Genomic DNA, 27863 nt, shown 5'->3' on the forward strand with positions numbered 1-27863 from the left:
GAAAGTGACTATACAACAGAAAGTGTGCAGCTCTAATGCTGGAAGTTGTTCCCTGACCTCACTAATCTCACCTGGAAGAGAGAATGAAGACAACATCATATTAGCTAATTTCTGTTTGAGCCTGGGCTGCAATTGACTGACTCAATTTATGTCCACCTGTTTACAGAGTTGCTGAACTCACTGTCTACAGTACTGACCTGGACTATGTTGACAAGAACTTTCATACCGAAGTTTTATCACTAAGTGATATGTGTATCCCAGTGTATATGGATAATTGCACAGGGTATAATATCAACTTACTACTCTGGTTATCTTGAGTCCAAACAAGAAACTAGATAATGAGTTATAATTTACCTCTCTTCTAATTAGAATCGAGTATACATATAGCAAAACAGCTCCCATACATGGTGAGAAAAGTTCAAACAGAATCACAAGTTCAGCCAACTAAACTGGAAAATCATTCTGTTTGAAATCAGTTATTGTCTTCTTCCAAACTCTACACTTCACCGGTATGTCACTGAGATCCAACAATAAAATCCGGAAGATAACATGAAGTTCTGAAAATGTACATACACAAAACATCAGAGAGAGAGTTTGGTTTAATCAGATCAATATAACAGCTGTTTAGGTCTTTACAGACATAGAAATTCTTTTCTTCAGATTTTACTTTTTGTTTAAGATTCCAGAATGAATATTTTTATAACTGAAATTGAATTTTGGAAAGGTGCCATGTTCAGTGACTACTGTATAGATCATTTAACACTATTCTCTGTATAGAAAATTTAACATTTCTCAGCAATTTTATTATGTATCATATTCTCAGTTGCTTTTTATCCTTCACCCTTGATTCCATTTCTTAGTCACTTTGTATGCTGTTTTGCAATGAACTTAATTTACTTTTAATATATAGAAATACTTGTTATAATGGAGCTGAACTGTGCCACAGTTTTGAAGGGTTCCAGAGCAGGGATTTTCTAATGTGATTGGCATTACTAGGAACCTTGAGTGAAAGAAGCACAAATCTTACCACTCACAAGAGTTGAATAAGAGTCATCAAATTACCTGTATGACTTCCTACCTCAGAGGAAGATGTTAAAATGTCTGTTGTCAATGGCAACTATTGCTTATACCAAATCTGTTAAAAAGACTGTAGTGTACCCACTAAGGATATGTCTATCCACAGAAAAAGTCATTATGTACAAATAATTCCTTCATACATGTATTCAGCTTAATCCTTCTATTAGAATGTTATTATTTTAATCTGCATTAAATATATTATCAATTCAGTGCAAATAGACTGCATACAATAAGGTGCTGCAACACACAATTTAAGCCTTAAATTGAAAATGCTCTTTCAAGCTTTATCAGTTACTTCTTTCCAGTAAATTTAAATCTCTCACTAAAGCCAAATTATTTCCAAAGCATCAATGTTACCAGCCACACTGAAAAATACAGGTTTTAGATAATTTATAATTTTTAAAATTGGTATATTGGTGTATTATTGCCACATGTAATGAAGTGTAGTGAAAATCTTGTCTTGCACACCATTGCAACTGTTCAGTGAGGTGGCACAAGGTTAAACAATAACAGAATAAAGTTTTACAGTTACAGAAAAGGTACAGTGCAGCTAGACAATAAGGTGCAAGATCATAATGAGGTAAACTGAGATCAATGTTGCACCTTAGCATACTAGGGAACCATTCAATCGTCTAATAACAGAAGCTGTTCCTTGAACCTGATGGGATACATTCTCAGGCTTTTGTATCTGCTGCCTTATGATAGTGGGGGAAGAAGAGACACAGTGCCCTGTCAAAGTTTCAGTCCCTAATTCTTTGTTCACATAAATGAGTATTTTGGTCAATTTAACTGAGAATTTCTACTTGTGAATTACGTGCATCTTCCCCCCCACCCCATAGTACAGCCCAAAACCAGAGAAAATTATAAAGAATGAAAAACTAAAAAAATCAAAACTGCAATGTCAGCAGTTCTAAAGCATTCATCCCCCTTTGCTCAGTACTTAGCTCAACCATCTCTCGCAGCTATCATAGCTTTTTGGATAAAACTCGATTTGCTCTGCACAACATGATGGAGCAAGATTTGCCCATTGCAAACTTGCTCAAACTGTGCCAGATTAGTTGGGGAGCAGCAGTGGACAGCAATCTTGAGGTTCAAATGAGTTAAGATCAGGACACCGAATGGGCCAGTCAAGGACATCAATTTACTTCATTTGAAGCCACTCCGTAGCTGCTGTGTCAGCGTGCTTTGAGTCGAGGTCCTACTAAAGATGAACTTTCTCCCCAGTTCTGGCAGATGCTGGCAAGTTTTAGCTGGCAGAGGCTAGCAGGTTTTTAACCATGATCTCTCTGTATTTAGCAGTATTCATCTTCCCATCAATCTTGATCAATCGGTCACTGCTGAAATGCATCCCCATAGCTTGATGCTATCTCCAGCACACGCTACAGGTAGGGTTGGCGGTTACCCGGCTGATGTCCAGTAGTTGATTTATACCACACTTGGTGTTGAAGCCAAAAGGTTCCACTTTAGTCTCATCCAATCACAAGACCTTGTCCTACATTTTTATAGTATTTTCTAAGCAACGCTTTGCAAAGTTTTTATGGGCAAGAATATGCATTTTTTAAGCAAGGACTTCTTCCTTGTCAATCTTCCATAAATGCCCTTTTTCTACAAGACCTTAAAGATGGTGGAGATATGAACTTCATCTCCAGTTGCAGTCACTGATTTCTACAGCTCACTCCGACTGGCTGTTGGTGTCATGGCAGTCTCCTTACAAATGACATTCTTCTCTGTTGACTAAGTTTCGAGGTGCAGCCTGGTCTCGGCAGTGGGGCTGAGATTTTATATTTTTCCCCCACTTTTTTCACGATGGACTGCACTGAGCTTCAAGCCTTTGAGATATTCTTCTCTATTTCTTGAATTCTCTTGTCTTCATTTTGGTTTGATCTGTTGAAAAACTACCATAATGTTGGATCTTACAGAGAGAAGGGGTATTTATTCTTATGAATTCATTGAATACAGGTGTTCCTCAAATTAGGTGAATTTGTAAGGTATTATATACTTTGCACCCGAGGGAAGTTAGCATTGTAATTACAAAGGGGGTTTTTCAGCCTCACAATTTTGGCTTTAATTTTCAGTAATTTGTTGGTGGGTTTTGGAATTTTTCTTTTGTTTTGACATGATGCACAATGTTTTGTAGATTAGCTAAAATCCTACTTCAATATATTTTAAATTTAGAAAATGAGGCAGTAAAATGTGTGAGGGCTGAATACTTTTTCCCAAGGCACTGTAATGCCCAGTGTTTGTGGGGGTTCTTTGATTATGCTAGCTGCTTTACAGGCAGCAAAAAAAATGCAGACACAGTCTGTGAAGTGGAGGCTGTTTTCCATGTCATGTTAAGCTGTGTCCACAACTCGCTGTCATTGTTGTTTTAAGCAAAACTGTCACGGGCAGAGGAATTACCATACCAAGCCATGATGCATCTGGTTAGGATGGAGCATCAATAAAAATTGATGAGGTTCAAAAGGGACATGACAAATTTCTTGAGCCTCCTGAGAGGGTACCTCTGGTGAACCTTCGTAGTCATGGTGCCAATGTGGTTGGAACAGGACAGATTATTTGCAGTGTACACTCTTTGGAACATGAAGGTATTTTTCACATTCATTGAACATGGGTTAACAGTGCAGTCACTTCAGCTTGCATCAGCATGCAAGAATGAGCTTAACACCATATTTTACATTGTTGTGCAGTTTGGCTTTTAGCCAAATGTACAAGAACATGTCTTGTAATATCATGGAGCCTAGAAATCAAGAATGAACTGGAAATTTTCCATATGTAAAATAAAGGTAAAGGTAAATACAACAAACTTCAATCAATGAAATACAAGCCTTTTGTGGTTTGCTTACCATTTCTTATTTGAAGAAGAGAAACAGTTACCATTGCCCTCTTCTGACTCTCCAGATCATTTTATCCCCCATTTCAATTATGCCAGATAACTTGGCAGATTATTATACTATTCAACTACACCAGACTTAAGAAGCAGAAGAAGCAGTCATTCATTGACTACAAATCCAATTTTTCTGTGCCTTTGTATCCACACACGCTTACTTTTCAGTCTTTAATAAATTGGCTAATTGTACAATGCTGTCAATGCTCTAGAATAAAGTTTTAGAGATGCACAACCCTCTAAGTGATGAAAATTGCCTTCACATTCAAAAATAGTCTTGCCAGCTTTGGCCGTCTCTTTTATTAAAGATCATCCTTTTGCTTGAATATTAATCCACTATGCATTTCAAATGTTATTTTTATAGAAATAAAGAGTAATACATTTTCATGCAATTAGTTTCACAAAAACCTTGTAACTACATTCACTCTCAGTAATAACATCATTCTATCTTCCTGTTGATATGTACAATAAAGTAGCTGGAACGAAGTTCATTTGGAAAATCAAAATAAAGTTGGTTAGGAAGAGTGTGGGTATAAGAATTGAATCCTGATACAATATAGGTATTGAAGACAAGTATGACATTAAAACAGAAACAACCTGCCGGATGAAGCATCAGATTTCTAGAAACTATTGCAGAAATTTTGCAGCTAAACACAGTTGGAAATTCTGTACAGTAAGAAATGAGAATACCAGGATACACTTTCTCTTGCCAGAGGGTTTTTGTTTTTGTCCAATGCAGAAATCTATTACATGTATTTCACAACTTGTTTCAAGCTTAAAAATTGTACTTAGGCTAATAAAAATACACTATTGTTTAAATTAGAACAACAATGTGAAAACAGTTTAAAAGTTAAGGTTAAACAGATTCAACTTGTATACATTTTCAATTATACCCACAGTATTATTATTGGAAATTTGTAGAGCTCTTTGCTATTTTCTTACTTCAAAATTTGTCTACATGAACCACTATTGATGAATGGCACAACCTCTCTAGACAATTTCTGAAAAAAAATGCTTTTCTTTCTACAGAAATAAATATCACAGATCTAAAAAGACAGAACTGTAACATAGTAACTAAAAACTCAATACATGATCAGCAAGTTCTCACAGCAACAGCATTAACAATTGGAAGCAGAGGTCAAGCATAGTCAAAACTCCATTGTAATAAATATCTTCAGAACAATAATCTTAATTCCTGAAATATTTAGAATCATAGTCAACTGAACAATTTTGTATGATAAATGCCAAAGAGTTTTCTGCCAAAACCTACTAGCCTGGAATTAAGGATTGCACTCTAATCTAGGTGGACTTGTACATCAAAAACAATTTGCATTTATCTTACCCAAATAATTAAAATAGAAATTGATGTGATGAAGATGAATCTTCTCAAAATCCTTCTCACTTGATCACGACCTATCAAGAAACAGATATTTTATGAAATGACTCATTCCTAGTGCATACAAGATTAATAAACTTGTCTGATGCTACATTGAAGATTTGTCAGCTTACACAGTACCATTATTTCAACTCGTGAATGTATTATTGTAAAGAATTAGGACACACACACTCTCTCTCTCTCTCTCATGGTTTTTAAAAACCCAATCCCATCCCATTCAAATCTATCAACTCATCTACCCACAACAAACACAACAGCTTCACTCAATTTAAAGGTGCCTGAACCACAGACTTCAATGACACATATGTACGTATCATGAGAAATCTGCTAGCAAATGGTTTTGCAATCAAATTGCAAAATGTTCTTTTCATTAACCTACAAAAACAATAAAAATTAGATCAAAACCAAATAAGCTCATCTGGTATAAACATAGAATATCAAATGTGCAGGTATTGAAATGGGAAAACCGTAATTAAAATTTGCAATTACATGAAATTACTGCATTGAAATAGCCTCTTCAAATCTGCATTTATCCTCATAATAATCATTTGATCATTTACCCACCTGATTTCTTTGTGCTTCAAACTCCAAGTTAGATGGAGACAGATAGACATCATCCATCTGTCTAACTTAATCATGGAGGTTTAATGTCGGAAGTGAAACTAAGCTGCCATAGATCAGTAAATGATAATGGTAAGAAAGGGGCAGAAACCATATAGTTTATACAAATAGGTTACTGATATCCTTGCTTAATGTTGATATTTATTCATACGGTAGATAACTTCACTCAACTCAACACAGAGCTATTCTACAACCCAAAAACTCACTTTCAAGGACTCTACAACTCATGCTCTCAATACTGTTAATTTTTTTTTGTAATTGCAGCTTGACTTTTTATGCACATTGATTGTCCATCTTTGTGTGCATTTTTTCATTGATTCTATTGTGTTTCTTTGTATCTACTGTGAATGCCCACAAGAAAATGAATACACTTAATTGACAATAAATTTACTTTGACTTATTCTACCTCAATAATTAATTCTGGAAGTTCCACAGCCTTACAACTCTCCTGCTCTTTGTTCTAAAGCTCTTAAATTTATTCTTGTATCCGAGGCCACTCAATGATCAAAAAATGGTCTTTTCCATCATTTTGCTCTATAATCTGCATCAGACTCAATTGCTCAATACATCTGTGGATATATTGCAGTAGCTTCAACAAAAGTAAGTTAATTGCAATGCAGCCTAAATCTCCAATTTGCACAAGGCATCCTCAATTATGGTCAAAGGATAGCAATTGGGAACAAAAAATATGCACGATTATTACTCCCTAGACTTAGGTAAATCACCCTGCCCTACATATTCACCAGGCTCAAAGGGTATAACAGACTGGAGACCAGAATGTGGAATGTTTGTATGTATGTATGAATGAATTTATAAATGAGTGTCTCACATACAAACAGCTGCTTTTGTAGTGTAGTCAATGGTACAATTTGGGAAACAAGTCAGTTAATTTATACAGAGTTCCCAGTTACAACTATATGATCAAGACTAGATATTCTGAATTAGTCCGTTGAAGGATGATCCTTCAGGGATAAACATTGAAAATACTCCTTTTTCTTCTCTGAAATAAAACACAATCATTTACAATCACACAAAGTGAGCAGAACAGTTCCTTCAATTAAACACTCACATGAAAGACTACATCACTCCCCAATACTGCTTTACAGCTACCCTAGGTGTTGGTGTCAATTCTTTGAAATTATCTTTATTGAAAAAACTGTCAAGCAGTAAGCATATAGAAAAAAAACTTAAATTAGGTGTATATTTCTTGTGGAAATGAGGACAAAGTTAATGGGACACATAATTCACCAACATTGAAATTCTTACTTCAAAAGATATTATTAAAGAAAGCAAGATCCTACACACTATTACCCTATGAGTTGGTAGCATATGAACAAGTAGGAAGACTGTTGGTAATATTTTGGAATGTTACTTTCAAAAAATAACTCTCAAGAGACCCTCAGGACTATTTAATTAATACCATCCTTTTTCCTCATCCATTTGATATTAAATAATAGTCACTTATAGGAATGGATTCCTCTACTGTTTGCCCATCTCTGTCACACTGACTACTCGTCCAAAATTGAGTCACAAATAGACTAAAACAAAGCATATTATGGGATTTGGAGGAAAACTGCAGGCACATGGAAATAGACTGTTGAACACTTGGTCTAAATTAATGACAGAACTGCACCAGGAGGACTAAATTGCACATTCGTGGTTGTTTATTCTTAATACATTCCTAAAGCTTCTAATTACACACCAGGAAGACAAAACACTGCTTTCACTACACTTCTACACCTCTGTTCCAACACACCATTTCTCAGCTAACTCTATCGACTAAAACAGTGCCTGCAAACTTTTGCTCTTTTCCCCAAAAATTTTAACCATTTCCACTCTATTACACTGGGTATTTTTACCTTATAAAATGTCTCTGCCATCACTTCTAATCTTTCCTATCTTGGCTCTGAATCTATTATTTGACTTAACAGCACTGCATAGCAAGTATCCTTTAGTTGGTTTAAGTTGTCATCCTTAGACTAAATACCACAGCCAGGATCTTACTGGTAAATGCCACACATTTCAGAATTTGCCTGTATTCACTATCATATGCAAAATTCATCATCGTGCTGCACCATTAGACTTCACCTGCTGAAATTACCCATAATTTACATTTTGAAAAATGTTAACTAGTGCTGTGCCCACTAGTTTCAAGTGAAGTGTAGGGATTTGCTTATGAAGCAAAGAGAAGGATTTTTTAAATATAATTTTCTGCTCAAAGAAAATCCCTGAAATACCTCAATACATTAAACCTGCAATAATGTTTAGATTTTAGAATACTTAGCCTTTATTAATACCCCATGGTTATATAAATAATGGTAGTTTCTAACCCTTGCTCCCTGCAAAATAATGTCATTAAGTTTATAGCAATTTTTACCACAGTTGTAAGACGTAGATTTCACTGAGCAACCTAATGAAATGAATGGGCATGTTCAGCCTAAGTACAAAACGTTACATTAAAGTCATTCTATGTTGGTCCCTTTGTTATCTACTTTAAGTTGACAAAGAAGCTCAATTTCTACAATTCACTACTCAGATGACCCGCCAACCTTTCCCAAATTTTCCAACACTTAAATAAGATTTAATTTTTTTTTAATAGTCTGAATGTTTTTGCTAACTGCTGATATTTACCCCTGTAGATACAATCAAGTTTGGAAATTAAATGCAAAACTTTGACAGATTCCATTCAGAAAACCTCCCAGTGAAGAGCACTAACTTAGAGAATCTGCAATACATTCTGCCAAGTGCAGGATCTGTGAACTCATTTATGTTTTATTTTTAAAAATGTGTTTTGTCAGAAAAGGTAACATTTAAAATTTTTTAGTATCTTTCATTGTTGCTCATTTTTAAAATAATTTTTGGATGGTTGTGAATATCTAAACACATCATTTTTGATAAATAGCATGAGCAAGGACATAGCTTTGCCACCTGTCAAAGGGACTCTCAGCAATTTCCTAGGTGGTCCTATCTATGCCTACACAAATGATTTGACTGAACCGTGCAAGTCCCAAATCAGGGCAATTAAAAATCTAAAACAAATGCACTGGAAAGTCCAGAATAACATGCTATAACGAATACCCACATGATGAGTGTAACAGTGGATATGCATCTATTTTTCCAGGCAGTCACAAATCCCAGCTAGATGCATCAAAAGACACATTGTTTTGGCTCCAGAGTTAGAAAGAAAGTTAATGCAGTGACAAAGTTAAATAGATTTGTATATTTCAGTATAAAAAGGTACCCAAATTTCATTTTACCTCATCATACAAATATGTTGCTGTCTAATACAAGCATAAAATACAATAATTTTCAACTTTATACATGCCTGTCACAAATACACATGTACAAGGTTGAAATTACACCAACTTTAGAAATAAATTTACCGTTAATAAAACAAATCAAATTGTAACTTCAGTTAAAATCAAAATCAAATCATATCTGTATCAATCTGTATTCACAACAATGTAATTTCACTCATGAAATTCATTCAAGTGGAATCAAGGATGTAATGAGAAAATGGTCCACTGAAGTGGCTCCAACTACAAGTTAGTTCTCAATTAAAGGACATTTGGAGATATAGCCCAATACATCAAGCAGCTCGGGATACGGCCAATTTCACAAGAACCTATCTCTGGTATAATTTTGAAGTGTTATTAAAATCTTTTTGAACATCTTACCATGAACTAAAACCTACTTATGGCTAAAGAGCACACCATTAGAAATCACTGCCCCAATATGGACTCTCTAAAGAAAAGCGAGACAAAAGGTGACAATGCAAACATTACTAACACAAAATTTAGAAAAGTACATGAAAATGCAAGTGAAGAAAACAAATTATCTTATTATTTTAAAACAGTCTGACTTCAAGATTTGCAGTATTATGTTCTCCAAGTAGAAGCTATGTTTAAAAACGGTGCAAAAATGAAATCAACATTTAAACTGAAAGTTGTGAAAGTGAAAACTCCGTTTTACTCCAGCATAAATTAATTTAAGCAGAATCTTCCTGGCCACTGATGAGACAACAGACATGGAGGGTTGAGTTCAAGAACCACAAGTTAGTAGGACGATAAACTTAAAAGTTCAAAGTAAATTTATTATCAAAGTACATAGAGCATTTACAACCCGAGATTCATTTTCTTGCAGACATACTCAATAAATCCATAACAGAATGACAACCACAATGGAATCAATGAAAGAACTCACCAACTTGGATGTTCAACCAGTATGAAAAAGACAACAAATAAATATGAAGAACACGAGATGAAGATTCCTTGAAACTGAGTCTAACACTTCAGTGTGGGTCAAGCGAAGTTATTGATTCCCTGTGGTTAAGGGGTAATACTGTGGAAGAACCTTCATTAAGGAGAAGATTGAGACAAAAGTTAAAAAATGTCTGGAATATTTTGCTGACCATGACTCATCAACCTTGAACGGTCCAGAAACAGAGGTGATGAATCTTTCAGATGTATTTATTGTTACATTTTGTAACTAACATGGAACCTGGAATGCTGTTTTTTTTTTACTTTAAGCAACGTGTGCACCTATCATGTGGTAACGTCATGACGTATACAATTCACTTATTTTACAGATAACAAATTATTTAAAAGAAAAATGCTTAATCAAATACATTTACAATATTACTGAAATATTAAATACACAATACTCCTCTGTGCTTAGCTATAAACTCCAACTCAATGAAGAATGCAGCTCAACTACAGTATATACACAGTACATTATATAATGCAACTACTATGCAGACATCCACAGCATAAAAAAATTAATTGTCCCTTTCATGCCTAAGTATTTAATGTCTGTGGACAATTTCTTACTCTTGTGGGATAACATCTTTTCTGAGAAGGGGGTCGCTCTGCTTGGCAGGAAAGGCTTGTGGCTGTGAATCAATCTCAGGTTCTGTGGACTCCTCTGTGGTGGTTGTAGGAGTTAACTGTGAGACTGCAGGAAGTGGCTCTGACAGCTCTGGATACATTTCTTCTGGATATGGTGGCATCCCAAACTGGACAATGTGGATCACAATGTGTGAGTACAGTGTCAGACATCACTTCGCCTTTTTGAAAAGCCACCTCAAGCTGCTCTGTCCATTACTACAGATTAGAAAGAAATTGCAATGAGCTCAGGGAGTGGATCACAGTAGCCAGGTTTGGCAGCAACCTGTTATAGTAATTGACAAATCGCAAAATGTACCGCAACTGTGACACGTCCTTTGGTCTTGAAGCAGGGAATCCATCACTGCTTGAATTTTCTCAGCAGACTTGTGTAATCCTCGTGCAGTTAAGTGGTGCTCGGTTTAAAGAATTCTTATTTGTCACATCGCGCTCTGATCCATAATCTTCTTATCTTTTTAACATTGCATTGAGATTTTGGAGATGTTCCTTGTCATCCTCACTGGTAACAATGATGTCATCCAAGTAACACAGAGTGCCTGGGCAGCCTTGAAGCTCCTGGTACATAGCTTCCTATCAGGGTGCAGGTACAGAAGCTACTCCACAGCGATGAAGTCCTTTTGAGTGTTTATGGTGAGAAATACTTCGTACTCTTTCGTCTCCATTTGTAGGTAGGCCTCAGCTAAGTCCACTTTGCTTAAGTGTTTCCCCCCCAGAAAGATTTCCAAAAGGTATCCTCTGCCCTGTGTAGAGGTTATTGATCCATGTGATGTAGCTCACTGACTCTACTGTATCACGGTGGTTTAAGGAATCAGACAGGCTTTGCCAAACTTGGGGGCTGCATTTTCATTTAACACTGTTTTACCCTTGATATGTTTTGAGTTTTTCCTGATGCCATCCTTGAACACTGCTGTAACATCATCCAGTACATTTCTTAAAACGTTTTAGTTGGCCTTATTTCTGGGGAGGGGGTACACAAATGATGGATGGATCTCCAATCGAGTTATAGTTGTCTTAGCCAATCATGTTCCCACAATGCCAACCCTCTTGTTTTTACCACAAACAAGTCCAATTTGGCTTGTTGGCTGTTGTATTTCACTGTTATAAATGTAATTCCCACAGGAGTTATCTTTTCTCTAGTAGATGGATATCTGCAGACTTTAGTATACTTAACTTGACCGTTTCAGTCATTCCACAAAATGAGTTTGAGTGACATTTCAGTGTCCAATTCCATTTTAATTAGTTTGCTCTTCACTTCTCATATAAAACATACTGTTTGTCCAATATTAGTTTTCACAATGTAAATCTCAAGGCCACTCAGTCCTGTGTAATTCTCAGCAATATCAGAATTTTCTTCACCAGCATGAAGATTTGTGCACTTTTTAAAACTACAATTTGACATTTTAGGTTTTTCCTCTTCCCAGTGAAGTCCATTTATTTTTGCCTGCTGGATAAGCTTTTTATAAGTGTCCCAACTTTGTTGCACTTTCTGCAAGTTTCACCTTTAAACCTGCATTGATCTGGTCAAAAGTCACAACAATTTGTTCAGCCAGGCCGGCTTTGTTGCCATTCTATTCATGCTCACTTTCATTCCAGACTGCAACTCAATTGCATCTCTGTCTGCTGTTTCCATTGATACAGCAATTTCTATTGTTGCTTCAAATGCAAGTTGTACTTCAATTAGGAACAGATTTTGAATGTTTCCTGGTAAGATTCCACAAACTAAACAAACTCTCACTGCATAATTAAGCCATTACCAAACTTACAATGCTCCGACAACTTCTTCAACCATGCTCACTGAAATGAATTCCCCCTCCTCTTGATTCCACTTATGAAACTCAAAAGCATTCTGCAATCAACGATGGTTTCTGTTCTAAATGTTCCTGCATTACTTTCACAATATCAGCAAAGGTCATTTCGGCTGGTTTGGTTAGAGCAGTCAAACTCCTAAGCCAACTGTATGCTCTTCCATGCAATGCATTCAGCAAAACTGATATCTGTTTCTCAATGGCTATTTCATTTCCTTTTAAAATACTGCTCAATTTGTTCAGTATACCTGAGCCAGTTATCCATTGAGCAATTGAATGTCTATTTTCGCAATGTAGCCAGCCATTTCTGCTTTAAAAAAATGATTATCACCTGTTACTTTTTATAAATCCATGATTTCTTCTGTTTTCTGCCTTTTTAATAAAAAAGCGACCATCTCTGCATGTGCTACTTTTTTTTAAAGCTCCTACTGCATTTTCTTTTAAATTCAAAGATCTTGCTGTGCTTCAAAAAGGAGGTAGTCAGCTTGTGTTTGCTTAAAACCTCCTTGTCGCTGCCATTATATTATGTCACTCCAAAACCTTAAACTAATTCAAAGAAAGACACTGGACCGGGAATGCAAGTCTAAGTTTTTTTTCCTTTAAACAGGACATACATGATAGTACCATGATGTATGCAATTCACTTATTTTTACATACAATTTGTAATGAATTATTTAAATGAACAAGAATGTTTAATCAAATAATATAGTTACAATATTACTCAAACACTACTGAAATATTAAATATACATTTATCCTCAAATTTTTCAACTGTACTGTACAACTTGGTTTTTTGGGAGTAGAATCAGATCAGCTACGGCACTGGCGCTGACAGGGACTCTGTGTAACCATAATGCTGTGTGTTTAGCCTCCTGATCTACTTGCTTTACATTTATTACTGTGTGGCCAAGCTCATCTTCAATGCCTTATTCAAGTTTGCTGATGACACCACTGTCATGGACCAAATCAAAGGTGATGATGAATTGCATTATAGGAGAGAGATTGAAAATCTGGCTGACTGGTGCCAGAACAACAACCTCTTACTCAATGTCAGCAAGACCAAGGAGCTGATTATTGACTTCAGGAGGAGGAAACCAGAGGACAAGGAGGCACTGGAGGATCAGAAATGCAGAAGGTCAGCAACTTTAAATTACTTGATGTTGTTATTTTGGAGGACCAGTCCTGGGCCCAGCACACAAGTGCAATTGTGAAGAAAGCATGGCAGCGCCTCTACTTCTTTCGATGTCTGCAGAGATATGACACGGCATTTAAAATTTTGACACACCCCGATGGATGTGTAGTGAAGAGTATATTGATTGACTGCATCACAGCCTTGTATGGAAACACTGTTGAACAAAAAATCCTGCAAAAGAGTAGTGGATACAGCCCAGTCTATCATAGGTAAAGCCCTCCTACCATTGAGCACATCTACATGAAACACAGACGCAGGAAAGCAGCATCCATCAGCAGGAACCCCCCACAACCCAGGACATGCTCTTTTCTTGCTGCTGCCATCAGGAAAGTGATACAGGAGCCTCAGGACTCTCAACACTAGATTCAGGAAGAGTTACAACCCCTCAACCATCAGGCTCTTGAACCAAAACGGATAACTTCACTTGTCCCATCATTGAAATGTTCCTACAATCAATGGACTCACTTTCAAGGACTCTTCATCTTAAGTTTTCAATATTTATTACATACTTAATATTATTATTTTTTTGTATTTGCTGTTTGTTGTCTTTTGCACACTGGTTGAACATCCAAGTTGATATGGCCTTTCATTTACTTTGTTCTGGTTTTAACCTATAGATTTATCAAGTACACCTGCAAGAAATTAATCTTAGGGTCGTATATAGTGACATATAGTTACTTTGACAATAAATTTACTTTGAACCTTGGTACCCTGCAAAATAAAAATCACCTCTCCAATGCCAGCAGATCCTTTCTTTCATATGTTCCCCAAACAACTCACAATACTCCGAATGTGCTCTGATCAAAGCCTTAAAGTCTCAGTCTCATTACAACCTTGCTTTTATATTCTAGCGCTCTTGAAATATGTTAACATTACATTTACCATACTTTCCGACAACTCAACCAGCAAGTTAATCTTTAGGGAGTCCTCTATGAGGACTCCCCAGTCCCTTTGCACCTCTAGATTTTGAATTTGCTCCAGGTTTAGAAAGTGGTCTATGCCTTTATTCCTTCCACCAAAGTGCATGGCCATGCACATCTCTGCACTGTATCACACATGCCTCTTCTTCACGCATTAACCTTATCTGTCCCTGTAACGTTCCTCTGCAGACTCCCTGCTTCTTCAACTCTACCTGTCCCTTCGCTTATCTTTGTATCATCCCCAAACTTGACCACAAAGCCATCAATTCCATCATCCTAATCATCAATTAGGATCATCAATTATAATTGATGAACGTAGCGGACCCAACACAGACCCAAGGAACACCACTCGGCACTGGCAGGCAACTAGTAGAGACCCATTTATCCCATTCTTCCCTTTCTTCCAGCCAGCCAAACTTCTGTCCACACCAGTATCCTTCCGATAATACCATGGGCTTTTATCTCGTTTAGCAACCTCGTGTGTGGTAACTTATCAAAGGGTCCTCTGAAAATTCAAGTCAATTACATTCACTGATTCTCTTTTGTCTATCCTGTCTGTTATTTCCTTAAAATATTCCTTGCTCAGAACCCTTTACCTTTTTCACCTATCATCTCTCAATTTCTCTGTTCATCCCCTCTCCCCCACCCACCTACATTCCCTTGGCTTCACCCACCAGCTCCTAGCCTGTACTCCTTCTCCACTCCACCTCCTTATTCTGGCTTCTTCCACCTTTCCTTTCCAGTCCCGATGACTGGAATTCTTTTCCATTGATGCTGGCTGACCTGCTGAGTTCCTCCAGCATTTTGTATGTGTTACTCTGAGTAACTTCTCTCTAATGTAGTCAGAACTCAGATTACAAAAATTAACAGATTGATTTATTGGTAACTCAGGATGCAATAGACAATAAGCACTGCAGGGGCTTACCAACTTGATCACTGAGAAGCTAGAATTGTCCAAAAACAATAAAATCAGATTCAATCACAATGCCCTTTCTAATCATCTGCCCAAGATCATTAACCATTGCTTTAACATTGTTAACCTTTCGGAATGATATACTCCCAGTTAGTCTCATCAATGTGCAGTACACAGGTATCAACTATTACCAAAACTTATTATGCAATTTAGATAATATTGAATTATATGCAAGGATGGCAAAACTATTGGCATTCACCATCAGTACTTTGCAAATTTAACAATGAGTCAGGATTTCTGAACAAGCACAGTTTAATCCCCAAAATTCTAATTTTCTCAATGAGAGTGCACTTCTAGTCTGCACTGTTGCTGTAAGAATAATCAAAGAGAATAATGTCAAATGATCAAACTTTTCAAGTAACTGGAAAACCAAACTATAAGACACCATATTAATACACGCTTAGCTTGAATTTTTGATGCTATATATCTGTGATTACTCCAAAATATATATGTAAAATGTCCAATATATTTCCTTGCATAAATATTACAAAGCATAAAAGTTTGATTTCAAGTACATTTATGCTATTTTGACTTTTATATTAACATATTAAATTTACTATATTAAATTTTAAGTTTGTATTTCAATACTGAACATGTTGTACAATGTTAAATAGTTTTCAGCTACCTCATCTGCTATCTGTGCAAATTCCTCAATGTAATAAGCCAGGAGTGGCAAACTTTCTTGATTATTGATGATAATCTAAAAAAAAAATTCTCTCGTGCCAAGGTAATTTTGAACAGAGATCAGCAAAGATAAGTGAATTAGTAACAATAATTGAGGACCTTTTTTTAAAAAAAGGGTAAGTCCTGTTGCTTATTCACATGTATTAAGTTTACTGACAGAAACTAGTGTTGATGGCCAAATCAAAGGAGGTGAAAAAATCAGCAAATTGGAGGGATATTTAAAATCTGGTTGAATGGTGCCACAACAACAAGCTCTCACTCAACATCAGCAAAGCCTTGAAGGAGTTGATGATTTACTACAGGAGGTACAAACCCAAGGCCTATGAGTAGTCCTCATTACAGGATCGGAGGTGAAGAAGGTCAACAACTTTAAATTGCTTACTGTCATCATTTTGGAGGACCTGTTCTGGGTACAGTACACAGGTGCCATTTCAAAGAAAGCACAGCAGCGCCTCTACCTCTTAGAAGTTTGCAGAGATTCAGCACATCATCTAAAAAACTTTTATAGATGCATGTTGGAAATTATATTGACAGGTTGCACTACAACCTGGTATGGAAACACCAATGCTGTTGAATGGAAAAGCCTACAAAAAGTAGTGGATATAGCCTAGTGCATCACAGATAAAAGCCTGCCCCACTACATCTACAAGGAACATTGTTGCAAGAAAGCAGCATCCATCACCAAGAGCCGCCACCAGCCAGGCCATGCTTTGTCTCACTGCTGCCATCAGGAGGGAGGTACAGAAGCCTTGGAACTCCCAACAGCAGGTTTAGGATCACTTACTACTACTCAACCAAGTTCCTGAACCAGAGTGGATAATGTCACTCATCCCAAAAGTGAACTGATTCCACAATCAACAGACTTACTTTCAAGAACTCTACAACTCATTTATCAATGTTTATTATTTGTTATTTTTCTCCTTTTTGTATTTGCACAATGTTATATTTTGAACATTAGTTGCTTGTCTTTGTGTGCAGTTTTTCATTGATTCTATTATGTTTCTTTGTATTTACTGTGTATGCACACAAGAAAAGGAATCTCAAGGTAATATTCAAAGCACAAATAACAGGAAAGCAGCATCCATCATTAGAGATCCTCACCACCAAAGTCATGCACCATTGCTGCCATCAGGTGGAAGGTCCCAGAGCCTCAGGGCTCATACCATGAGGTTCAAGAACAGTTACTACCCCTCAACCATCAGGCCTAAGAATAAAAGGAAATAACTACACTCAATTTCACTTGCACCATCATTGAAATGTTCCCACAAATAACGATCTCACTTTCAAGAACGCTATCTCATTATCCCATGTTCGTGTTATTTATTGCTATTTACTTATATTTGCAATTGCATAGCTTGTTGTCTTCTGCACTCTGGTTGATCTTTAATGGATCCTGTTATAGTTACTATCCTATAGATTTGATGAGTATGGCCACAAAAAAAAAATCTCAGGATTGTATACAGTGGCATATATGTACTTTAATAGTAAAATTTTCTTTGTACCAATTAATATTTGGATCAACTTGTCAGAGTTCGTCCATGGTGTTCTGGCAAGAAAGGATTAATTCATTCACTCAGCATCTTGCACTGGTTAGGTAAATTCAAATTCAACCAAAACAGGATGTTGTAGGATGCTACGATGAACTAATTTTGGTATTTATTCAATTGTTGACCCAAGTAAAGTAATGCACTATTCCTTAATGTGAAGTCAAACCAAGAGGTTAAAGGTCTATCAGTTTTCTAGCATACCGATTCCTAACAGAAGTATTTTTACAGCTTATTTTGTCCTATTGAAATGTAATGCTGACAGGTCTTATTCTCAGAAAGGGTACATTACAATTTTAAATGGTAGTCATTCATGTCACAGTGCAAGGATGGTGATAAAATTAACACTTTAGCAAATCTACATATTAACATTAATAGACAATTAGAGAGGAACTTCAAAGCCATAAAAAAGATATATTGGATGATTAAGCTAAGAATGAAGTTACAAGTTTTAGAGAAATTAACTTTACCTAAAAGTGGGTATTGATCGAAGGACAACACAAAAGATCTTGATTTTCTCTACAAACTCCATGGGTGGCACCATGCTGTCCCTTTAAATATTGGTAAATCTTATACAAGATATTCACAGCAAAGAATGTCATTTATGGGAAAATAACAAACAACAATTCCCAACTGCTTAGCATGAATTAGTTGGATATTATATTTTTGTTTTGTGATAGTTTATGTTTTAGCATTTTACCAGTCCTTAGCATACTTAAAATGCCAACTTACAGTAACTAAAAAAAGCTTGAGATTTTCATTTTAGAAGAACAAAGTGCCAACCTTACTGAATCAGCAGCAAGTTTCACACTTGTAAAATGATTAAAAGTCATTAGTCAGATTTTAAAATCAATATTTTCTGAAAGAATTTCTTAAGATTATTATTTTTTCATAATTCTGTGTGAAAAAAATTGATAAGGATATCTGATTTGGTACAATTTTCCAGCTGAATCATATACCAACAATCATCTAAGTAATATATAGTAAGAATTTCAATTTCACATCTTTTCCTCAAAGGGTACCAAACACTATTTTAAACAAAATACCAATGCATCTCTACTACAGTTGTCTGAGACAAAACTGCACAAAGTTATGATAAAAATAAAAAATAAAACAACACAAGCACAGAGTGTTGTAGCCAAATGCCCTTATTTGAGATAGGAGGCTGTAAGAAGTAATACCCAACTACACTTTTGGTTGAAGCCATAATTGTTATAACTAACAAGCACTGATACTTATATGGTTCCAGGAAATAAAAACACAAGAACATCTACAGGAAATATGAAATAGCCATGTTAGAAGTCAATGTACCTTTGGTACATTGCAGAAAAAAAATTAGCATCTAATGCTGTGTTACACAAATGTTTCCTAATTTATTGAAAAAAATCCTAATTCCAAACTTGTGTTTTAATCATGAAATAATTAATTACAATTATAAAGTGAAAAGGAATTGGTGACATGTTCTATCTTTTTTCCAGATAGGAACAAATGGCCACAACTTCAGAAGGAGCTACAAGACTTTTTAAAAAATTACAATTGTTTAGTTTAAATACTCTCAACATCCAAAAATAGAAAGGGAGATAAATGTTGTTTGTCAGACCTTAGCAATCCTTTATGTTCCCTCCGCTAAATAGTGTTAATACTATTAAAGTTTAAAGTTAAATTATGGGCTATTAGCAGAGACCCAAGTTTCCCTTATCTATAACATAATCATACTGAACACACATACAGTATAAATGGTTCCCCTAGCATCAAGGTCCACAGTATTTTCTGGCCAGTAAGGGGAGCCAGAGTGTTCAACTGCCTCTACAGGCATTAAAGTAGCTTTCATTATTAACTCATCTACACTAATCACTTAGTTATCATGAAATTTCAGCAACATGAAATAAATATACTTACAGCATATACACAAAATGCAGGAACTCAGCAAGTTAGGCAGCATATATGAAGGGGAATAAATAGTCAACAGTTTGGGCCAAGGCACTTCACCAATATTATTAATATAAAGTTTAAAGTTTACATTATTTATTAAAGTTCATAGTATAAAATTATTAAGCAATCATTACAAATTGTACACAGGCCTCCACAACTAACTTCCTGATGTATGCTTCCATTATTTAACATTTGATATCAGAACATTAATTTATCTCCCTTAAAAAATAATTTTGCATAATTTTAATGCAGTTGTTTATGATCCAATCCCAGAGCAAAATCATTATACTTCAGCTCTGAATTGCTAACATTAATCTGAAGGGGAGAAGGATATGTATAGCAAAAGAGGAAACTATTGGCTCCATTTAGAAAGGATGCTTAATAGTAAATATGGAGTTCATGAACTAAACCTAGAATGCCACTTTATAATGCTGACAGTAAATGAGGGGAAAGTAAAAGCCTTAAATAAATACATGTAAATTCTCTTAAACAGACTAACCAAGCTACAACAAATATTTGTGGTCTCCATAAAAAGAAAGAATTGCCTAGATCTACAATTATATCACTCTGCATAATGGAATGAAAAACTGCATTCCCCCCACCCCCAAACTTCCAATATACACGAGATATAGTCATGACCATTTTCAGGTCACTTCACTTCACTCTGCAAATCTGACCCGCTGTTTTTGGGTACATTGGGCAAAGCCATTCACCACAAAGAGACTGTTGAAAAGACCATGTTATCTGTAAAGTGCCCAGCAATGATTCTTCCAGAATAGCATCTGCGATACCTTTTAGTGTTTTAAAACACAGTGCTGAATTGGATTAGCAACGTCACACTCCCCCTAACACCACCTCATCACCCTGACTCTCAATCTCACTTGCTTGCCCATCGCCTCCCTCTGGTGCTCCTCCCCTTTTCTTTCTTCCACAGCCTTCTGTCCAATCAACTTCCCAGCTCCTTACTTCACCCCCCCCCCTCCCAGTTTCACTTGTCACCTTGCATTTCTCCCTCCACTCCCACCTTTTAGCTCTACTCATCTGTTTTCCTCTAGTCCTGGGTTTCGGCCCAAAACATCAACTGTACTCTTTTCCATGGATGCAGCTTGGCCTGCTGAGTTCCTCCAGCATTTTGTGTGTTGCTTGGATTTCCAGCATCTGCAGATTTTTCTCTTGTTTGTGATTGGATCACTCCCAGCCCTCCTTCACCAACTGTCTCCGGTAACTCCAAAACCCCTCTCACTAACACAGCTAGCTCTAGTCCTTTACGTTTCTGATCTGATACTTTCCTAGTTTCATCTTGCATTCTCTGCACTGTTGTTCCCCAATCACCACCCCCTCCACCCACACTGCCCTACCTTGATTCTTTTCCTCCATCTCAAGGCTAAAGTGGGCCAATCAAGCCTATGGCTTTCAACCATACAGAACCTGGTCTCTGCATGGAAAACAGCCAGCACACATTCGCCACTAGAATTGTGCAACTGAACTTTTCAGTGAAGGGGTCAACAGCAGAAACAGGCCATAAGCACCTGGCAGCTGCACTTACCTAGCACTCACATTAGGGTGCACCTGAATTTCCAGTCAAGACCCTTTGTAGTGCTAAGCATATCAGGAATCATGGAAAGTTCTACCGCTGAATGTTTTGACAATCAAAGTACTGTATAACATTCCTGCAATTATAAGAGTTTCATCAGTCTGAAACTGACTATCTATAAGACAGTGAGACCGATAGGAATACAGAAAAGGGGAAGAGAAAGAGAAACCATAACTTAGAGATTGAGATGGTGACTTACAAAAAGGAAGCAATATCAGAATGAGAGGGAGGGACAAAGAAGAGACTGACAGCTAGATAGAGAGGTTAACAGAAAATGAACTGAAAAATAATGTTTAGAAAGAGTGCATTAAAATAACTTCTGTGTGAAGCCCAAATGGCGATGAAAACTTTCAGCCACAGAGCTAGAGCAGAGTAAAGGACAGTGTATCACAGAAAAAAGCTCTTCAGCCCACTATGGTTGCCTGCACATTTTCAAATCCCTCCAGTCTCTGTCTGTTTACCCTCCTAAACATTGTCATTATATCTACTTCTCCCACCTCCCCGGCATATGTTGCAGGCACAAACCACATGGTGTAAAAATATTGCCTTACAAATCTCCTTTAAACTTTCATCCTCTCAGTTCGAACCTATTTCTTCAAGAACTTGACATTTCCTACCTGAGAAAGACTCTGATAATCCATCCTATCTATGCCTCTCGTTATTTTATGTTGTCCCTGAGCACAGACCTCCAGAAGAAACAAATCTGAATTTGTGTAACCTCTTCTTATTGCTAGCAGACTCCAATTCTGGCAATGACCTGATAAACCTCTCTGCATCCTCTCCAAAGCCTCCATATACTTCCTAGACTCTGGTGACCAAAACAGCACAAAACACCAAATCAAAATCTTACACTGTTGAAATATGCATGGAAAAATAAGTCATAAAGCAAAACAACAAACTGAAGATTCCAGAAATCTGAAATAAAAAGAGAAAATATTTGAAATACTCAAGTCAGGAAGCTTCTGAGGAGATACAGAGTTAACATTTCAGCCGAATGAGCTTTCACCTGATTTAGAAAATGTTTCTAAAAAACATGTTTGGAAAATAAGGTTAGCGAACAATGCAAAAGCCATACAGAAAGTAAAATGTCCATCTTCTAGTTACCCCAAGCTATAGAGTATTTAAACAGTTATTATGTTTAAAAAACATTCAGAAACTGCTGAAAGTGATCAGATATGGGAAGAGAAGATTTGCACAAGTCAAATATTCAAAGTTCAATTTTTCGTGACTTTAACCTAAAAACCTAAAATTTTAACACTCGTCTTTCTTTCCACAAATTCTGCACAGGCTGTTAAGTATCTCTGAGAATACTTTTATTTTGAATTTCTTACACTAAAAACAGCATACACCTATTGCAACAGCAACAACCAACTTCAGTGATGAATGCGTATTTAATGTTCAGTGATAGAGTCACATCACTTGGAGTTTGAAAGAAAGTGTTCCCTTCAGACCAAGTCATAAAATCCTATCCGAATCCATTTAAAAACATGAATAAAAAGCAGGGGTAGACTGTTTGGCCGTTTGATCCATTCTGCTATTATTTATGATCTTGGCTGATCTCCCTCAACTCTACCTTCTTACAACAAAAAAACTGCAAATTTCAATGATTTTAAAAAAAGTCTTTTCCCAATAATGTCAATAAAGCACACAATTTTACTTGTCATTATCTACAGAAACAGTCCTTCAGTATTTCTAGTTAGATTTTTCAAAGTTTTTATTTGCAACAAAAATTTTTTTTATCTCCATACATTTATTTACCAATGCCAGATGAAATCCTGCAGTACTTATTCACTTATCTTGAGTCTTGGACACCACTGGCAAGACCAATATTTACAGATCTTTCCTCATACCCTTTAAGAGGTGGCAGTGAACTAACTTGAAAAACTAAGGCCCTCTAGGGAAGGTATTCCTATTCTGCTGATAGGGAGGGTGTCCCACAGTTTAAACCCAGGTACAATGATTGTAGGGTTACATGTTTTTAAATCAAGTGGTATGCGTCTTGGAGGAAAATCAATGGGTGTTGGTGTTAATGTGCATTTGCTACCCTTGTCCTTTCAGTGGTAAAGATCACAAGTTTGAGATGTGATGCCAAAAGTTGATACAAGTAATTACAGTGACCATGCTCACTGCATCCATCAGAGAAGAGAATTAATTTTTAAGATTGATGAATGGTTTGTCTTGGAGAGTGCTGGTCTCTTATAGTCTGGTATCTTTATTGAATATGATAACTAATTGGCCAAAATAGAAATATGTTAAAGTGACTGTCAATGAATAATCAGAGAAGCCCAGATTTGAGAAAAGTGAAACAGATTTTTCTTCCCAAGTGAGAATGCTGCCAAAGGTCATGGCACCAAAATATGGATGTTGCTTTTGTCAAGCAATAGAAGGAAGTGTAAAAAACTATTTGGAATGCAAACAGAAGTTTTTTTTTGCTGTATGAGTATTAAAAGCAATAAAATATTCCACTGCAGTTATTTCCCTGATAACGCCCAAAATTCTATACTTACAAAATTAACAAATCAAAATCTATTTGGAGCCCACTACCATGAACTAAAAGTTTGATCAAGGATGAGCATCAAGTTCTGGCTTACCACTGCTAACCATACCCCATGTTCAGATGAACAAAGATCATGGCTTAGCATATTTCTCACAACCAATAAATCAAGATGCACCCTGGTTCACAGAATATTATAGGTATTAAATACAACACTCTACTACACATCTGCTAAATCACCAGAACAGCCACAAAATTACACAAAAAAAGGAATCAGATCATGGCTCAGATTCCTACCACATCTAGTTGTAAACAATGGCAATCAAATAAACCCGATAGAAATCCCCAACCTCAACAAAGACAAAGCTAAGCACGCAAGTGCAAATAAACATTAGGAACCTTCTTCAAAAAATAGTATCCAGCACATGAATCATTCTGCCTCACTATGAAGTCCACAGCATCACAAATGAGTCTTCAGCTAACTCAGTTTACTTTGGGTAATATCATGAAACATCTGAAATACATAGTACAGCAAAATATTCCCAGGCACTTCAGAAAGAATATTATCAAGCAAAATTTGACACCAAATCACTTCAAGCAATATTAGTAGAAATGACCAAAAGCCTCTAGAGAAGAATGAAAGGAATGAAAAGAATCAAAATGGGAATTAGGGCAATGATTAAATTCCGTAATTTTCACTGCAGATAATCTGAAGGGCTGAAATATTTTGAAACTGGAGATTACAGAGATCCAGAAGAGTAAGATATTGGAAGAATCTGAAAACAAGAGCAAGATCTTTAAATTTAAGGCACTGTTTAAGCAGGATACACTGTAAGTCACTAAATGGAGAGCAAGACGAAAGCGTCCTATCCGAATGGATCACATTCAGAGCTTTGCTCAAGAGCACAAGAACCTGCAGAAAGTTGTGGGCACAGCTCAGCTTCCTCCTCTGGGGGGATATACTTCTCACTGTCTTAGCACAAGGACCCCCTCCCCCCAACCCCAGACATTTTGTATTCTCCCACCTCCCATCAGGCAGTAGATACAAAAGCCTGGAAGGGTACATCATCAGGCTCAAGGACGCCTTTGATCCCACCGAAGACTACTGAATTGTCCCCTTGTCAAATAAGATTGACACTTGATCTCACAACCTACCTCATTATGGCCTTACACCTGATTATTTACGTATTCTACACTTTCTCTGTAAATGTAACACGTTGATTCTGCATTGTTTTCCTTTCTACTACCTGAATGCATCATTGTAATGAAATGATCTGTATGGTGGCGGGCAAAATAGTTTTCCACTGTATGTTAGTGCTTCTGACAATAATAAACATTCAGTTCAAGAATATATGAAATAGGAGTAGACTGGAGAGTTTATTGCGCTTTCACCACTTATCTGGCATGCAAAAGATATAGAAGCAGAACTAGGCTATTCAGCCCATCAAGTCTGCTCCACCATTCCATCATAGTTAATCCTGGATCCCAGTCAACCCCAGATCTGATCTTTCACACCTTCCTGGCCCCCAAGAGCCAGGATTCCCCTGTAGCTCAGTCCTGATATACTTTCTGAATCAACATCTGCAGTTATCTGAAGGCAACTCCATATATTCATAAACTTCAGTGGAGAAATGAGTGTCCTTTTGTTTCCTGAGACTATTCTATTTAGTTTGGGAACTGTCACAGCAACTTTCTTATCAAGTTCCCTCAGGAGCTTAAGTATTTCAATAATTTCAAATTATTCTAGACTCCAAGGACTCCAAGTTGCCTAACTATTCCTTGTAAAGCCATGAACACATCCTAGAAACCCAACTAGTGATTCTTCAATGAACCATGACAGAAGAGTTCTGAATGATCCCAAATTGAGAGAGTAGCCAGCCAGAAGTGCGTGGCCGCAACTAATAATACCACATACCACTAACCAAACGGTTCCAACACAGACACGGATACATTTAACTTGTAGTTCAAAAATTTCAGATGATGGCAAACTAAGAGAGAGAGAGAGAGAGAGAGAAAATCAGAAAATGCAGGAGTGACTCAGTAGGCCAGGTCATACACAGGAAGAGAAAAGAATCAACGTTTCAACTTGGAGGCGCTTTGTCAGAACACAATGACACGTACCCTACTAAGTGGGAAAACTGCCTTGAATTGTCCAGTTCCAGAAATAAATAAAGCAAAATCCAGTCGGGTCAGTTGCTACACCATCAACAACAGTCTCAATCATCGGCAAAACGATGATGATGTAATTATGTACATGCTCAGATTTATTTCCATTAGGAGCACTTTGCTCCAGATCTCATTGCATGGACAAAGAAATTAAAGTCCATAGGCAAATTGCAAGAGTTTACATTTGACTTCAAAGCAGCAATTGTAATGTCAAAGAACCTTGTTAAAACTAAAGGAAATGTAAATCTAAGGAAACAATTCTTTCCTGGCTGAAGTCATACACATTTGCTGCAGACCATCACAGCAGAATATCATTGGAACAGTCAAATCCTTTGCTTCTCAAAAATAAAATGAAACAGTCTGATTCGGTACATAAGACGACTTGGACAATACCATGGCTGATCTTTCATGTGGCAAGTAAAATGCAGATCAAGCAAGCACAATGAAAAGAAAGCGTTCTCCAGGAGAATGAAGCACCATTCTTGGAGGTTCAATCACATTGCCACGGTCAAATTTTGCCTCAAATTATCCATCATAAAGTACTACACTAATTGGTCAAAATTCTGGAAATGGTTCAATACTCAAAAACTCTCAGCCACCTAATGAAGTGCAATTTGGCAATAACAAGCATGTCAAAGGACCACACTGAATAATCAGGATATCATGATATCACAAAGCATGTTTCATAATTTACATTACATAATTAAGTTTTTCTGCATGTGAACAGAAATACAAATATTCCAATATTGTGGCACAAATGGCATAGGCAAAGTATATGTATTATGAAAGAATGCTCTACCAGTTTTTAATACCAGATAATCATTTATTTTATGTTTTAGAGATACAGTGTGGGACAGACTCATCCAGTCCAACGAGCTGTGCCACCCATCAATCCACCACTAGCCTAATCACAGGACAATTTACAATGACCAATTAACCAACTAACCAGTACATCTTTGAACTGAGGAAACTGAAGCACCCAGAGGAAGACCACATGCTCACAGGAAGAATGTACAGACTTTCTTACAGAGGACACCGGTACTCAATTCCAATGCCCTGAGCTGTAAAAGCATCACACTAATTGCTACACTACCATAGTGCCTGTAGGAGATATCAAAATAAATAAATAATATCTATGGGCTTTTTGGCCCCCTCTCATACAACATGTCTGGCATGGGTAGAGGGGGCTACTGCACAGGACCAAAAGATGCTGCAGAGGCTTGTAAATTTAGTCAGCTCCATTTTGGATACTAGCCTACAAAGTCCCCAAGACATCTTTTTAGAGCGGTGTCTCAGAAAGGCAGTGCCCATTATTAAGGACCCCCAGTACCTAGGGCATGCCCTTTTCTCATTGTTACCATCAGGCAGGAGGTACAGAAGCCTGAAGGCACACACTCAACAATTCAGGAACAGCTTCTTCCCCTCTGCCATCCGATTCCTAAATGGAAATTGAACCTGTGAACACAACCTCATTTTTTAAAAAATATAGTATTTCTGTTTTTGGACAATTTTTAAATCATTTCAATATACATATACAGCAATTTATTTATTTTCCTTCTATATTATGTATTGCATTGAACTGCTGCTGCTATGTTAACAAAGTTCACGACACATGCCGGTGATAATAAACCTGATTCTGATTGTTTAGCTGCACAGAAACTCAGAAAGACAAACTGAC

At 36.7% G+C, this 27863-nt stretch overlaps 1 protein-coding gene across 7 annotated transcripts in view; it reads right to left on the reverse strand.

Moving 5' to 3' along the window:
* Positions 1 to 27863, reverse strand: part of LOC132393385 (HMG box transcription factor BBX) — a 134777-nt gene that overhangs the window by 98206 nt on the left and 8708 nt on the right. For 3 of the 7 annotated variants that reach the window (XM_059968517.1, XM_059968520.1, XM_059968518.1), the window contains exon 2: positions 5304 to 5374. The exons of the other annotated variants lie outside the window; for them this stretch is intronic. The gene's annotated coding sequence lies outside the window, so the exon portion shown is untranslated. The remainder of the gene's footprint in view (positions 1 to 5303; positions 5375 to 27863) is intronic. 7 annotated transcript variants of the gene reach the window in all.

The sequence above is a fragment of the Hypanus sabinus genome, chromosome 4, assembly GCF_030144855.1.
Source record: "Hypanus sabinus isolate sHypSab1 chromosome 4, sHypSab1.hap1, whole genome shotgun sequence".
In the NCBI taxonomy this organism is placed as follows: Eukaryota; Metazoa; Chordata; class Chondrichthyes; order Myliobatiformes; family Dasyatidae; genus Hypanus; species Hypanus sabinus.